Raw genomic sequence first — 16,528 nt, forward strand, 5'->3', positions numbered from 1 at the left:
TAACAGCCTACGATGTGATTATTATTCTCCCAATGTGGAAACCGAGCCTTGAGAATTTTCAGCAACTTTCCCCCAAATAATAAGGCGCTGCAATGTAATTCAAATAGATTCCACCACCGATCACTGGTAAGCTCTCCAGATAGTAGTATCACACAGCAGGACTAGGCCCTGGAATGCTTTGGAATAGCAACACCACTCAACCCACTTCCCCAAACACATGAAGTCTTTAAAAGCCATTAGCCCTCATATGGTCATTAAGAATGTATCAGCACAAGCATGGATTACAGTAGCCTGGCCTTGAGCCATCTTTAAAAAGAGTATGGCTTCAACTTGAAAGCCCAGAACTGCCCATTTCTGGATGCACCCAGGGCAGAACTAGAATGTAGGCATTTTAGTGCTACAAGATGACATTCTATTGCTAACTTCCAGCCCCTATATTCGATATTCCTGGGCTCCAAGAATTTCACGGAAGACCAGCTATTCTGCTCTGTGGGGAGTTTTCAGATGGCTTAATGATTTTTTGAATGTTCAGTTAAGTGGCAGATTGCCAACATATGGCTCTTTGGTCACCTGCAGGAGGCATAACTATAAAGAATATCACTTTTTTATTGTGTAAATGAAGGTACAAGGAAGTTAATTGTAAAAAGACAAGGTTGACTCTTGGGAAACTTTACACTTAAGATGCTGCCTTTGCTTAAAATATTCTACTTGCCATTTAGCCTTGTCTATTTAATCTACAAGGTGAATCACCTATCTAAAGGGGTGCTTTTATCCCCTTTATTCAAATGGGGAATCTGAGACTTGGAAATATTTCCTGAGTTACCTAATATTAGCCATCCAGCAAGCTTAGATTTGAGCCTATATCTGTTCAGATATGCCAAAGTCTATGCTCTTTCAACTGCAGCTATCTCTTCTGGAATTTACCTCTAGAGTCAGCAGCATGTTCTTTCCGATAACCTCACTTGTAGCTGACCATTGTCCTTTGAAGGTAGATTTAATTTTGGAGAGTCAAATTCATCTCAAGTCAAGACTGAGTGGATGACCACATTGCATGATGTCATTTTTATTATTATAGCTAGAAAAAATAAGAGAGAAGGGCAAGGCAAGTCCTCATTCATCTTTGCTTTCCTCTAGCCTAAGTATTGTGTGTTACACAGTGTATATTTTTTATTTAAAATTATATGTTGAAATATAACACATTGATCTATCATCAGCCATCTATACCTAGCATTAAATTGTTGATTAGATTTTCTGTTAGAGAGGAGAAGCCTTAAAGAACAGGATATAGGACAGGTGAGTTTTGATGGTGGCACTAGGATGCAGGAGGGTCAAACCTCAGTGGACTAGTTCCAGGAAGGGAGATGGGGAGGCTAGGGATTAAAGGACGGGGAGGCTGGGGGCAGGAAGTGAGGAAGCTTGAGGGGAAGGGTAGGAAAATTAAAGGGTAGAGGGTGGCGAGGCAAGGAGAGGTGGAGGGTGGAGAAGCTGGGGGTAGTGGAGGGTAGAGAAGTTAGGAGGTGGTGGAGGGGAGGGAGGCTGGAGTTGAAAATGGGGAGGCTGTGGGGGGTGGAGGATAGGGAGATTAAGGGGTAGAGGGTAGCAATGCTAGGGTGATGGAGGGTGAGGAAGTTGGGGGTGGTGGAGGGTGGGGAGGCTTGGGGTTGGAGGGTGGAGGGTGGAGAGGTTAAAGTGTAGAGGGTAAGGATGCTAGGGCAGTGAGGGTGAGGAAGGTGGGGGTGGTGGAAGGTGGGGAGTCTGAGGAGTGAAGGGTGGGAAACCGGATGGTGGAGGCAGGGAGGCTGAGGGTTGGAGGTGGAGATGCTGGGAGTGGAGGGTAGGTAGGTTGGTGGGTGGAGGTGGGAAATATGAGAGCAATGGATACTTGAGATATAGGATTAGACCTCAGAAATGGGGCTGAAGGGGAGAGAATAGAAAGACTAGGGAAACCTGCCTTCACAGTCTTATGAGAGAAAAGCACTCTGGGAGTAAATATAATAAAATGTTACATAAAATTGTACTTCCAGGAACCACTTAGCGCCTTGGAAGAGGTCATGGTAACCTCATTTGCCTCAGGGAGAGTTGAGTATTTTTCTCACTTGATTCACCATGGAATTAACTCCAGCTAAAATATAAATCCCTCTGTTTCTTGAGAGCCTTAATAACCCTCCCTGCCTCAAATGTAGCTGTGGCCGTTGTGGAATGATGATCTACCTTTAACCTCATCCATCACCAATAACCAGCAAAGGGAAAGTAATTAATAAACGTTTGAAAATGCTTCAATTTATTCAGGCTACTCAGCTTCATGAGGTAGATGTGCAGGCTTCTCTTTCCAGTTAAATGTTTACTGAGAGCAAGTAGGTATGTGTTAAATCATGGAATTCTAAAAACATACATAAGAAAACATGTACATTTTACCTTAAGTAGGATATAATTCTCAGAAATGGAACTTCAATAACATAGCTACCCTCATTTGTGCAGCTATAAAAAGCAGCTCCAATTTTAGTGAGGCACCTTGAATATGTTACAAAATGTAGGCATATAATTAATTCAAAATACTCTGTCTTTAAATCATGTAATGATGCTTTGTGAGCATACATAAGCTTAATTGGGAGTAATGAAACTAAGGAGATTGAGATCCAGAGTGCCATAAATAAAATAATGGTTAGCAGCTCCTGCAGGATAAATTTAGATCATCGGGTAATCTTGCAATGTTCCCAAGGTTTGTTCTGGGTTGACAGTCTCTCTTTTCTATGTGAAGACACAGAAAGATTATTAAGTTTCCTAACTGGAAGATTTGAAGAGTTTCAGGTCTGTGGGATCGCTCTGTTATGAGCAGGTAGAGGATTTGGATGTCAGCTGACCCAGCAGTCAATGAGATCCTTTCAGTTTGCAGTGTAAGAGTGGGTACAGCACACTCAGAGGCCCCTTGAGGGTGGGACACTACATTGTAGTGAAAAGACTTCTGCAGGTTCAAGGCAACATATTTGACCTCAATAATTTAGTTTCTTCATCTGTAAAGTGGGCAGAAGAGTAACATCAGCTTTGTGGAGTGTTTGAGGATGAAATGAAAAAGCTCATGGAGTGCCCGAAACAGTGACTGGCATGTAGGAGATATTCAATAAATGCTACTGGTTTTCCTTTGGCCCCAGCATAGTGTCCTGGACAGTGTAAGAATAACAGGTAATTGTTTATGTGACTGAAGTGTGCCCATTGAGATAAGTTCCCTAAGAGGGTAGGGGATAGTCTATATTTTCTAGTCAGACACTGAAGGAACAAATGGAACTTAAATCAGATTTAAGACAGTTAGGCTAATGGCAACAGAGACGCTGGGAAAAAAATCACAGGGTCAATAGCGGTAGCAAGTCAAATTCTTGCTTTCCCATGATGGGATCCCAAAGCTGGGGGCAGAACAGACATGTGGCATTCATTCTGCCCTTTCTCCTTCTTGTGCCCATGCAGCCATTACTAATTGACTGCAGCCATTGCCCTCTCTATGCAGATGGGTCCTCAGACTCCTGAACACAGCGTTCAGGCAGGCATTCATAATTGGTTAGCATTGGCACTTGTGATAGAGCCTATTTGCTATTCCGACAAAAGAGTGCAGCCCACTGCCTGGCTGACCACATCAGTTGAATAACAAAACGAGAGTCACTCTCCTCTTTCTGTCCCCTTTCTGAATCCCTCTTAGAGCAAGAGGAAAGGGCTCTGCTTCTTTCTCTTGATTCCTTACACTCCATATTTGATATTTGGATAGCACTCCAGAGTTTATATAAAATTTTAAAGTGTACTTAGTCCTGATAATAACCATGGGTGAGCAGTGGGTTACATATTATTACCCTCATTGTGCAGAGGAGAAAACCAAGGCTCTGAGAAGTTAATGAACTTATCTAAGATGATAGAATCAGTAAGTGGCATACCTGGAACTTGAAGATTGAGATGCCCAACTCCAAAATCTGGCAATTATTTAGAAACAAATGCTACCATTAATAAGTAATGTCATGGAGAAGATTATAGACAGTGATGGCACATGAATGCCTCATAGAGGAGATGCTGGTCTTCAAGGAGAGAAGATGTGAAATTGACAAAACATAGCAGGATGGCACTCTAGGCAAGATTCCATGAGCAATAGTACAGAAGTTTGACTTTGTGGGCATGGCAAGCAGTGGTGGTGGGTATCAGCCACAGGATGGAGACCACCATGACTGGAATGGGAGTCATATAGGGATGCTGAGGAGTATTGGGAGATGAGTGGACAGGGAATCTATATCCTCCAGGATAAGGCTTTGAATGCAAGGCTAAGTGTGTTGCATTACCATTTTGATTACTGAACTATAATTGATGATTTTATCTAAACCCCTTTGGAATAAATTTATATTTTCTGTTTGTTAAATATGTTCACTGTCTAAATTTCCTTGCCTTGATCCTAAAATAAAACCTTTTAAGATTCAAGGTGGAAAGGAAAAATCTGATATTCTTGAGTAGGCAAACATGTCTGTATTTTTTTCTTCCTACTCCCCTAATGACTTTTTTTTTTTTTTTTTAAAGATTTTATTTTTTCCTTTTTCTCCCCAAAGCCCCCCGGGACATAGTCGTATATTCTTCGTTGTGGATCCTTCTAGTTGTGGCATGTGGGACGCTGCCTCAGCGTGGTTTGATGAGCAGTGCCATGTCCGCACCCAGGATTCAAACCAACGAAACACTGGGCCGCCTGCAGCGGAGAGCGCGAACTTAACCACTCGGCCACGGGGCCAGCCCCTCCCCTAATGACTTTTTGTGCTGCTGTGTCTTGGAGGCATTGGTTCTTCCTGGAAAATAAGAATACTGAATATAAATTTAATATACAAAAATCAATAATGTTTATATATACACATCTCAGCAAGTTAAATTTTATAAGGGATGAAAAGATCTTTTTCAAAATATCAAAGGAAAAAAGAACCCAAACCCATGAAATAACCAAAAATTAGGCTTAAACAAGAAATGTGCAAGATTTGTGTGAACCTTTTTAAATGTTAACGAAGGATACGAAATATGATGAACAAATGAAAATATATACCTTGTTTTTGGAAAAACTCATCATAAATATATCAATTTCCCTTAATTTAATGTACACATTTAATGTAATCATGATCAAAATATGCTCAGGATTGTTTTTAGAACTAGATAAACTGATGCTAAGTTCATATGGAAAAACTAGGAAGCAATAATGGCCAGGAAAAATTATGAAATAGAAGAGTAATGAGCTAGGCCTTGTCCTATCAGATAGTAAATTATGAAAAGTTAGTAATTATTGGACTAAGTAATTAATTAATTACTAAGTAAGTAATTAATGGACTAAGATACAGTACAGAAATAAACCCCCAAACATATTTAGTACATAATAAAAATAGCATTGCTTATCAGTGGGAAAAAGGGATTGTTCAGTAAACATGAAAAAAAGTAAAACTTGAAAAAAGGTAAAAAAAAAGTTTCAGTAAACATGAAAAAAAATTTTTAAAGTAGAAAAAAATATATATATTTGCAGAGAGGGGAAGACTTTGCTAGGCATGACAAAAAATCCAGAAATCATAAAAAAATCAATATATTTATGGAAATAAATCTTTTAATCTGCAAGAGAAAAACCCACAGCATAAATAATGTTAAATGGACATCTAAGAAAAAGTATTTGCATCATACATCACAGACAACAGACTTATTTTCCTAATTTATTAAATTTAAGTAAATATGAGAAAAAAACTAAAAATTCAATGGAAAAATTGAAAGATATAAAGAAATAGTTCATAAGAAAATAAATAGGTCTTGAAAATTTGAAAAGATGTCCAATCTCACTGATCATGAGAGAAATGCAAATTGAAACTACAGTGATATTCCATCTTCAGCCATCAGAATGGCAAAGACAAACTAGTTTGATACTGCATTGCATTAGTGAGGATATGAGGAATAGCCCATTTCAGACATCAGTGGTGGGACAGTGACAACTCTGTGGAAGGTAATTTGCAATATCTTTCAAAATTATAAATGCATATTCCCCTCATCTCAGAAATTCCACTTCTAAGAATTTGTCCTACAGGTATAATAGCACATACATATGTAGAATATGTAGAAACATATTCATTTCATGATTGTCTGTGTCTGTCAGTATGGTACTGGTTAATTAAACTAGGTAAAGGCATGTAATGAAACACTATGCACCTATTAAAAATTAAAAGTAATGAATTTTAAATATTAGCTCTGTTTTGACCACTGCACAGCTCCAAGTTCTCTTTTCTTTTTGGCAAAATATCAAAAAGTTATCAGGAAAATGGGAGGGACACTGAGTGGTGACTTCTCTCTCCAGTTAAATTCATTATAATAAAGAATAATTAATTAGAAGGATAATTCATTAAATTTTAGACAGGCAGAATGAATAGATTGTGGCTGCCGTTTAATGTACATCCCTGAGAATGAAAAGGAGAGGATGAAAAGGATAATTGTATGTCATACTCAGGAATGTTCCTGGATCCCTAAGGAGAATAAATGGAAAATCTCTAGGTCAATTTGTATAGAGGTTGTATAATCTGCAACACAGACACAGAACAAGAGAGATAGCCTCAATACAGTGTAGCCAAATGTCAGGACCAGGACCCCAGAAGTTAGGCCTGGGGGCCATGGTTTGCTGAAAGCACAGTGCTTGGCTTCCTAGTAGCCTAAGATCCTTCTGGGTGCTGATATGGGTGGGAGGAGTGGGAGGGGTACAAATCCGGGAGCCCTTTGCAGAGAACTTCTCAGCCTTGGTGGATTCCTTACGTTTTAGCAGCTGTCTACTGTCACCATCCTGGGAGCATCCCAGTGAGGAACAGAAGAGGACATTGTGGACCCATATTTATGCAGTCATATCCTTTGATTACTCCAAGGATTCTCAACCCTGCCTGCCCATCACCTGGGGAATCACCTGGGTTGCTAATAAAATTTACCAATGCCTCGGCTCCTCCACCAGTCGTTCTGATCTAGGTGGTCTGGGGGGAGCACAGGCATTGGCGTTTGTTAAATGTTCCCCAGCTGATTCTACTGTGCAGCAAGGTCTGAGAATCTTGGGACTGTGCTCTTCTCGTACGCTTTAAAATTTTTTTCATGCTCAATAATGCTTAAGAGTAGAAATGTTTGGTGTTTGTGAGTTTCATTTCTGTTATTCCCCAAACTCACTTGGACCTTTCATCAGGCTTAAGATGGAGAGAAAGGAAAAGAGGCAAGCAGAGACAGAGAATGACTGAAAAGAAAAATTTGACAGAGAAATGTAAAAGAAAAAAAGAGGGAAATTTTGAGTTCTTCACTCCAAACTCACTCCAGAATCTTTGAGAAGACGACCTAATCTTCATTAGTTTACGAACTTCTGAGCTAGTTTTTATGCACACTTTTAGTTTAAAAGCTTTGATCTATTGGGCAATCCATTTAAAGTACAATCAATGAGGGAGCAGATAGGGATCATGTGCTGAGTGGTGAAGGGCGATAGAACATAGTTCCAACATCAAGGAGACTTGGACTAAGCAGAGGAACTTGCGTAGCCTCCTTGGATTTTTCATAAAAACCCCATGAAATTGGGGGGCTTTACATGAAAATCAAAACTTAACTCCATCCACTTTTCAACGGGAAACCTAGCTGAGTTGCCACTCAGAATGAAGGTCATCAGTGACACCGGTCATTGGATTTAGGGCCCATTCTAATCCAGTATGACTTCATCTTAATTTGATTATGTCTGCTAAGACCCTCTTTCCAGATTAGATTACATTCACAGGTACCAGGGATTAGGACTTCAATATATCTTTTTGGGGAACACAATTCAACCCACTACAGACACCTTGTACAACGCTGTCTTCATTTTGCTTAAAGCTATTTTACTCATGAGACCAGCAGTGGCCACACTTTTTGAGATCCATTTTTCCCACCTCTTAATTTATGGACCCATAAATTATTCTTTCTAGAGTTGTACTTCTACTTGGAAGAGTATAGCTAACAAGCAAGTGATGGTGACACCTCATCACTTTCTCCATCACCAGACTGATAAGCACTAAATTACACTGACAAGACAGATGCCCTGGGAGCAAATGGCCAGTTTATAGAGGAAAAAAAAATTGAGCAGCAATCAAAGTATATGCGAAGACAGCTCATTTTAGACCTCTTTTTCCTGCCCACACATTGGAATACTTATTTGACCACAAGAAGTTTTTGGCTTCACTTAGCAATCGGTTTCTTCTGTCCTAGTACCTGAATGTCTGTGAGAAAGCACGGAATCCCAGACAGCCAGGCTAAGCGGCCTCTTGGGATTCCTTGGGAACATTTTTACTTTTTTTCTGTTAAAAAGAAATTGTTGTAAGAAAACTCCTCAAATCCAGTTCCAACCCAACTTCTTTTAAGTTCATGTAAATACTTGAAACAAGGAAACATCTTTGCTGCTTGGGTCATTAACTAGGAATAGACTGAGTTCTTACTCAACAAGCTTTTATTCCCACTGGGAATTGTGGGCATGATATATTTTAAGTGGACAACTCTATTTTCAAGTTGTCAGTGAAGACAGTCTCTAGGATCAGGTGCCAGGACCTAGGATCAAGATAACAGAGATAAGGGCATATAGAGGAGAGGGGAAGTAGAGAGAAGGAGGAAGTGAGGTCAGGAGCAACAGATATCAAGAGCCAAAGGGCCGGGGAAGCTGAAGGCTCTAAATTGGATCAAGGCAGATTGTCCTCACTGAGAGGAATTCTTAGTGCCTCTCACACCTGGCTGGACTAGGACATATCTCCTTCCCCCTTATAGTGCTCGAAGATGGCTCCTGCAGCACCATGGAAGTTTTACTAAGTAGTTCATTTTAAGGGAATCCTCCTATGTACACTATAGAGCAATTGATTTGTTCTGTTCCATTACCTGAATACTGAATATATTTAAGGGAGATAAGGTAGGGGAAAGGAGAGGGAAAAGAGGATTCTAGACTTCAGTTCCTTTGCTGTTTGCAGTCCAGACATATTAATTCCATACAATGTATAAAATTCTTCTGTTTGTGAATGAATGGATGTTAGTTTACTACTTTCCAGTCCACCCTACAAGTGCATGGTCCAATCATCTTTTTTTCTCATTAATAAACGCTGTAAAGGAAGTTCCCTGAAAATGGTGAACCTGAAAAGCATTTCACTAAATGGCTGGAGAGTGAAGGCATTCTGACTCTGGCTGTAGAGCTGATGTTACAAAGGAAAGGAGCCATTTTGCATGGCAGCTTTCTCCCTCCCAACAATAGGCCATGCCAACTGCTAGGAAGAAGTCATTGAGGCTGTTACCTGGACTGGGGCTTCTGTGCTGATGCACATAGAGAGCTTAGAGTAAGCTGGCTTCTGAGATTGACTCATGCTACCAGACAGAATCATTTGAATCATATTCCTCTATGGTCTTAGAGTTGTGCATATGAGTCTAAAATATCACTGTCTGTTGGAAAATAAGAAGGAAGGTTATTGACCTGTATAGGATCAGGGAAAAATACATAAGTGTTCTCAGCTATGCCTTGTATGGAATGAAGCATGACTTCATCCAAGTATGACTTGTATGGGATGAATAGACTCAAAAGTTTTAGGTTGCAATCCTGTTGGCATTACTAATTAAGAATTAGAGTTTTCCTACCTATTGAGATTTAAGGTGCCCCAAGAAAAGGCACCCCTCAAAAAATTCCCACTAGGACTCCGCCTGCACTTCTTTGCAGAAAAGTGAGGCCCCTCAATTAAGAGATGTGAAGCTACCAATGAACTTTGCAGCGTACATGGTAGCTCTCCAAGTTAGTGGTCATCACCACCTTCTTCACTGCTGTTCTCTCTCTCCTGGTTGGCACTCTGAGGGAGTGTCATGCAGGAGCAGCACTGCCCTCTCACCTGTCCTACTGACCAGCTCCCTGTGAGTACCAACCCTCCAGGTTTCAAGGAAATTAATAGAAGCTTCTTCCACAAAAGGTTAGGGCCCTTTGGCTTAAAGGATTCAAGTCACCTGCTAACTTCATACAAGACATTTAAGTCTTAGCATTCTTTAATATATTAGTGTAAATTTAGAATTGAGATGGGAGCAAATGGACCTAGACTTGGACTGAAAAGGCCTGAATTTATATCTCAGCTTTTCATGTCATGGCTCTTATGACTTGGGTCAAGCTAAACAGCTTTTTTGAGTATTCTTTTCTTCATTTTAAAAGTAGAGTAATATTTTTCTAAGTATGGGAGAACACATGTGTAGCTATGCCTGGAACAGAGTAGGGAGTTAATAAATGTTTATATAGTAAATAGATCATTACTTTACACTTTTCAAGATGTTTTTATATATATTATCCACTTGTTCTTCTAAGGCCCCAGTGAGGTAGACAGGGCAGAATCAAGATTAGAACCCAGGACTCTGACTTCCCAGGAGTAAATCCAGTGTTTCCCAATAGTGTAAATCCAAAGGGAATAATGGAATAGCATATTCATCTACTTAATTACTTAGGACTTTAAAGGGTTAAGAGTGAAACAGTCAGAGGGTGAAGGAACTTGACATTTGAATAAAATACTCAGCCATCTCTCCTTATTTTCTAAATAAATTCATTTGCTCCTAGGTATTGGGCTGTGTCTTACCGCTGTTCAATTCAGAAAACTAATTTCAGGAGCTTAGCACAGCAAGTTTCCCCTATATAAGTCCTGAGAGGTCATCTGAAGAATCTAAATGATATCGCTTGAAGTTAAAACTGTCAGGCCCCTCTGGGGCAGCTGACACAATGACTGACTTACTCATTGCCAGCTCATCTGTATCAAGTCACAGGTATTCTCGAATCCCAAGATGGATCATTTTTTCCCACTGTTAATGTGCTTTTGGAATAGTTTCTTTGGAGGGATGCTGGTCCTCTTCCTCAACTCAGGAGATTCAAAGAGGTATACTCACCTAGCTCCAACCTGAATTGTTGTCTTTGCTAGAAATGGTTATTCTCTTCAAATGCCAGAGCGAGGAGCCGGGAATAATACTGCTCTACTTCAGCTATCTGATAAGTAAGAAACGTGCCTGTTCCGGGGAAAGTTCTCTTCTCTCTTTAAATTACAAGAATTTACATGAGTTCTCGTGAGCACATGGGCATAAGTTAATGTGCCTATGAATCCAGCTTTTGGAATATTTAGTTAATTGGAAATGAAGATTCATCAGGTAATCCTATAATGGCACCTCAAAACAGGGTAGTTTAGGCTTCTGAAGAGATTTTTATTTTAAATGCCATCTAGCAAAAAATCTCAACATAAACTTTTGTTGTTCTCTTTGAAATGGCTCTAAATAGTACTGGAAGTGTTTAACTTGTTTCAAAGATGCTAATTTGAGCCTCAGACAGCTGCAGTGGTTATTAATATGAGCACAATGGCTGACAATTTGACAACAGCCTCTAGTTTTCATTTACTGCTTTCATACTAAATGTCCCTTTTGTGCCCAGGGTGTAGAAACCACGGTCAGATGGCTAACTTGGGAGACACGCCTGTAGACTGACCAGCATCTAAAAGCTTTTTATTTTAAGAGAGTGAAACCCTTTTAATAGGGATATTGGTAGATCTCATACTAGACTATAAATCTTTAACACATTATTAGTCTTTCTACAGTGCAGTGAAAACTCAAAGAATCTTATTAATAAAATTAGTGAGGAGTGATATGTTCTTAATGCATATTTACTCTAGATAAATTGACATACAGAAGTGTAATTGGACACTGGCCTAGAATTAGAACAAATAAGCAGTCCTTTGTCCTTCAGCTGAAACATGATTTAGAGGTGGATGTTTTAAATCAAATTTATTTTTTGCCTGCTTACTGTTTGTAATTTTCCAAAAAAGTAATGTAAATGAAAAGTAATCTAAATGAAAAAGCAAAAAACAACAGAAAAATATCTGATGGCATATGTTTTCTTTTCTTAGTTGAGTTTTATGAGTCGGCGCCGATTGATGTGTGTTTGTATTTGGTCTCTGGGTTTTTCTTACAGAGCACCATTTTGCTTGGTTGAACTTTGTTTTGTAAATGCACAAAGGCTTAAATCATCCTGTGGGCATCTCTGCATGTGTCACATTCACCAGACAACTTGTCTAACTCTGTGAATGTGTTTCTTTTGAAGGACTCAGCTGATCCATTGTTTGAATAAAAGCAAATAACCAACTAAATGGTGAAAGATGTACAACTTAATATCTCTGACCCAGGCTGAGCCAAAGGCAGAATTATAAAGTATAGACATTTTCCTATAGTGTATGCTTTCACATTTGAAATTGGATCTCTTAAAAAGTGACTATAGAGCCAGCCCTGATGGCCTAGTGGTTAAAGTTCAGTGCTCGCACTGCTTCGGTGGCCCAAGTTTATTTCCCAGTTGTGGAACCACACCGCTTATCTGTCAGTTGCCATGCTGTCGTGGTGGTTCACATAGAAGAATTAGAAGGACTTACAACTAGATACATAACCATGAGCTGGAGCTTTGGGGAGGAAAAAAGAAAAGGAAAAAAAGAGGAAGGTTGGCAACAGATGTTGAGCTCAGGGTGAAACTTTCCCTGCAAAAAAAAAAAAGGAAAAGGAAAAAAGTGAGTATAAAGAGATTGATTAATTAGGAAATAGAACACATCAAGTGGCCTGTCTTCCCAGCCTGAAGATAAGCTCCATAAGGCCCAAGATTGTGTCTGTTTTTTCACTCTGAACCCTCTGTTCCTCATCTGGTCTCTGTCACATGAGTGAATGAATGAATGAATGAATGTTTATAGGACTTGAATAGTTATACAGGACTTGAATGTAAGTTGTTTAATTTAACCCTTGCTACCAATATCCAAAGTGGATAGTCTTATCTTATTTTACAGAGAAGGAAATTTAAGCTCAGGCTGCAATGATTTGCCCAATGTTATTCAGCTAGGGAGGACAGAGGTGAAACTAGAATCCATGTCTTTTCACTCCAAAGTCTAGGTCATTTCTAAATCCTCATAATGTCAACTCTTTGTCCTTAGAATTTACTTCTGCTGCTAGGTTGGTCTCATTCTAGAACATCCTTTAACCCCTAGGTAGAGGCAAACTTTTTCTGTGAAAGGCCAGATAGTAAATATTTAAGGTTTTGTGGGCCTTACAATCTCTGTCACACAGCTCCTCAATTCTGCCATTGTAGCAGAATTTTTGTAGAATTGCAGAATTTACGTAGCATGAAAGCAGCCATAGACTATTTGTATCAACATATAAGCATGTATGTGTTCCAATAAAACTTGGTTTATAAAATAGGTGGTGGGCTAGATTTGGCAAATGGGCTATAATTTTCAGACCACTCTCTGAGAATACCAGATGATCTAAGTTCTAGTCCAAGCTATATTATTATAAGTGGAAATAATAAGACAATAAAAATAACAACAGCTAACATTTATTAACCAAGTCAGCAAATATATGTGCTGCTTCTAATAATCTCATTTCATAAACCTATACACAGAAAAGATATGTCACTCACTCCAGGTCATTGAGCTATTAGTTGTAGAGCTGGATTTAAACCAGGTCTGCCTACTTCAGCATCCCATCAAGGCTTTGGAACTCTGACAAGCTCCTGGTCTCACCAAGATCGAACAACGGCACTGCAGGATCTGAAAGAAGTGACTCCATCATCTTTGGTGACATGAAACCCAGGGAGAAATGACACTGTGTGTTCCCACAGGCTGGAGCCTGGGGATGCTGGCTGTCTAGCATGAGCCCATCACTGCATGATGCGTCCACTGGTGACACAAGACTCTGGAGAGATGGCTCTGGGGGATGTCTGCTGCTCCTCTTGGCATTTCTTAATTGCTCTCTCTGGGCCCTGATTGCTTTCTAATGTATCAATATAAATGTTTCCCTTTCTCTGAATATCTAATAAAGGATTCATTTAAATAGAATTATGCAAAGATTGTGTAAACCCAAGTAAGACAATTCACTATGCTAAATTCAAAGATGTGCAACCTTGCACCACAGGCCACAGTACCTTCTCATTCTGTCTCATCTTCAGGAATGTGCGTCCGGTACCAGGGACAGAAAACCTTTCTAGTGGGCAGGACCACCAGGCAGTTTCCTGGATTGGGCATGTGTATGCTACCCTCATGGAACTTTGGAAGGATGCTGTCACGAGGCTGCAGTGCTGGAATCCCGGCCACAGGAATGTGGCTGGGTGCCAAAGTGAGAATCTTGGACAGGCACGACTGATTTTTCAGTGAAATAATGGCCTATGCTGAGAGCTTCCCTCAACACAGGCAAAGTACAGAGCTACACCTCCAGCATTACAAGAACCAAGTAATCTTCTCCTGATTTTCTTCCATCGGCAATCCATTCCTTGTTGTTTGCTGCACAGACTCTGTAGGAAAAGTAACATCCTGAGAACTTGGGATAGACCAGGGCAACTTAAAGTATATGGTATCATGAGAGGGCAGAGAAAATGGAAGAAGGATATAACAGGAGAAAAAAAAATAAGCAAAATACTACTTTTGACTGGTTTATAAAAAGAAATGGTGGGGGGAGGAGGGGGAAGATGGTGTTCAACAGATATAGAGTTTCAGTTTTGCAAGATGAAAAAGTTCTAGAGATCTGTTGCACAACAATGTGAATATACTTAACATTACTGAATTGTACACTTAAAAATGGTTAGGATGGTAAATTTTATGTCATGTGTTTTTTACAATTAAAAATTTTTTTAAAAGAAGTGGTTCAAAAACTAGGCCCATGACTAGCTGTGTGAACCTGAGAATACCTAGGAGGCCTGTCCTCCTCATTGGTAAAATCAGGGCTATGATTCCTACCTCACTAGGTTGATGAGGTTAAATGAGATAAGGTACATAAAGTGCCAAGTACAGTACTTCACACCAGTAGAATCTCAATAAAAGCTACTGTTCTTTTCCCACGTTTATCACATCTCTAGCACCTCTTTTGCCCATTGCTTTGGTAGCAGATTTTAGCTTCCTATGGAATCTTTTTCTAGGGAGGTCAAAAATATTGCCCACTTAATTTAGCTTGCTTCTCTTGCCTCTCATTAGTCACATGGTGTACATAGCTGTTGTGGTCTACCCAGTTCAGTGAGTAATAAACTAAGAGTTATCTTTACTTGGCATTAGTGCTTGAAATAATTAAATTGTGAAGTATGAACAACTCAGGGTTGAGGTAGACAAGCATTTCCTGAGTGTCTCAAGGAAGAATAATAAGAGTTGTTGAACAGTAACCAAAAGTACTAAATCTCCAGGCATAACAAGACTAAGGAATGTTAAATATAGAATATGAATGAGGAAATCTGATCCTAATGGACTACCATATGTCCTTTCACGTACAGTGGTGGAAGCTGGGGACCAAGTTGGAGAGAGCTGTCTGTAGTGTTTACTAAGAATTCATATTTTACTTGATACTTACTAGAGGCAAGGTAATTCACCTTAGTCTCCTTCCCAATAGTCTCAGATTTAGTTTGACATGGGCTTTTCTGTCATAGAAACATGCATAATACAGTTTTACAAAACCTATTTTTGTGAGTGGCCCTTGGCTTTTTGCATAAATTTGTACCTAGCACCTACCCTGGGATAGCCCAGTGCTGAGCACTGAGAGGAATAGTGAGAGAGTCCCTGTATGGTCTTCTGTGTGAGGAGAATGGAAGTGTGTGAGCATACACAAATACATACATGCACAATCACACACTCACATATATCATTTAAGCACAGTGCAGGGCAGGTAAATTAATAATTACCAAACCCAGAGCCTCGGACAATCAGTGCTTCGGATGTTGTAGAAGTGAGAGATCAGGGTAGAGTGGATGAGTGTTTCTCAAACTTTAATGTGCAATAGAATCTCCTGGGGATCTTGTTAGAATGCAGATTCTGATGTGGTAGGCCTGGGGTGGGGCCCAAGATTCTGCATTTCTAACAGGCTTCTGGTCCACTTTGTTTATCTGTGCATGTGTGCATTATTGAATCTGTCACGCACCATGCGTTGTGCTATAAACCAGGATAAAACAATGACTAAAATACAACCTTTCCCTCGAGAAGAGGGCAGGCAAAGCAAAGATTATAACTTCATAATTGACAGAAATATCCCCAGATTTCTTTCTGAGCCCAGAGGTATAAGACACAGGCTGCCTGGTGAAGGATGGAAAAGAGTTTTGCAGTAAATAAATTGTCATGGGAGTCGGGGGATGGGGCAGTTCAGGCGGGAGGAATGCAAATGCGAAGGTCTAGAGGTGTTTAACGGCATCAGCAAAGTTGTTTTAACTCTCGTGATACAGCCAAAGCGAATGCTCTGGGTGGAAGAGCGGAGGGAAAAAAAGCCGGACGGTAGTCAGGGGCCAGATAGTGGAGGGCCTGGTGTGTCAAGCCAAGACATTGATGCAACATCCTGAAAGCTGAGGTGAGCTGTGGAAGGGAATCCAGAGGTAGCTCAGAAGCGCCCATATCTAGATAGTGTGTCCTCAGCCTGGTTCCTTCACGCATAGATGAATGACTAGGTCAACTATTCTCTAGGACCTAAGTACTCTATTATATTTTACCTGATTGGCGGCCATCCTCACCCCACCCCA

General features: G+C 40.0%; 1 long non-coding RNA gene across 1 annotated transcript in view; it reads right to left on the bottom strand.

Annotated features, from left to right (window-relative positions):
• Positions 1-4,692: 4,692 nt before the first annotated feature.
• LOC111773977 (uncharacterized) overlaps positions 4,693-16,528 on the bottom strand; it is a 141,619-nt gene continuing 129,783 nt past the window's right edge. Inside the window, exon 3 of the long non-coding RNA XR_011437286.1 lies at positions 4,693-4,805. This is a non-coding gene — a long non-coding RNA (uncharacterized lncRNA). The remainder of the gene's footprint in view (positions 4,806-16,528) is intronic.

This window comes from Equus caballus, chromosome 1, assembly GCF_041296265.1.
Source record: "Equus caballus isolate H_3958 breed thoroughbred chromosome 1, TB-T2T, whole genome shotgun sequence".
Classification (NCBI taxonomy): domain Eukaryota; kingdom Metazoa; phylum Chordata; class Mammalia; order Perissodactyla; family Equidae; genus Equus; species Equus caballus.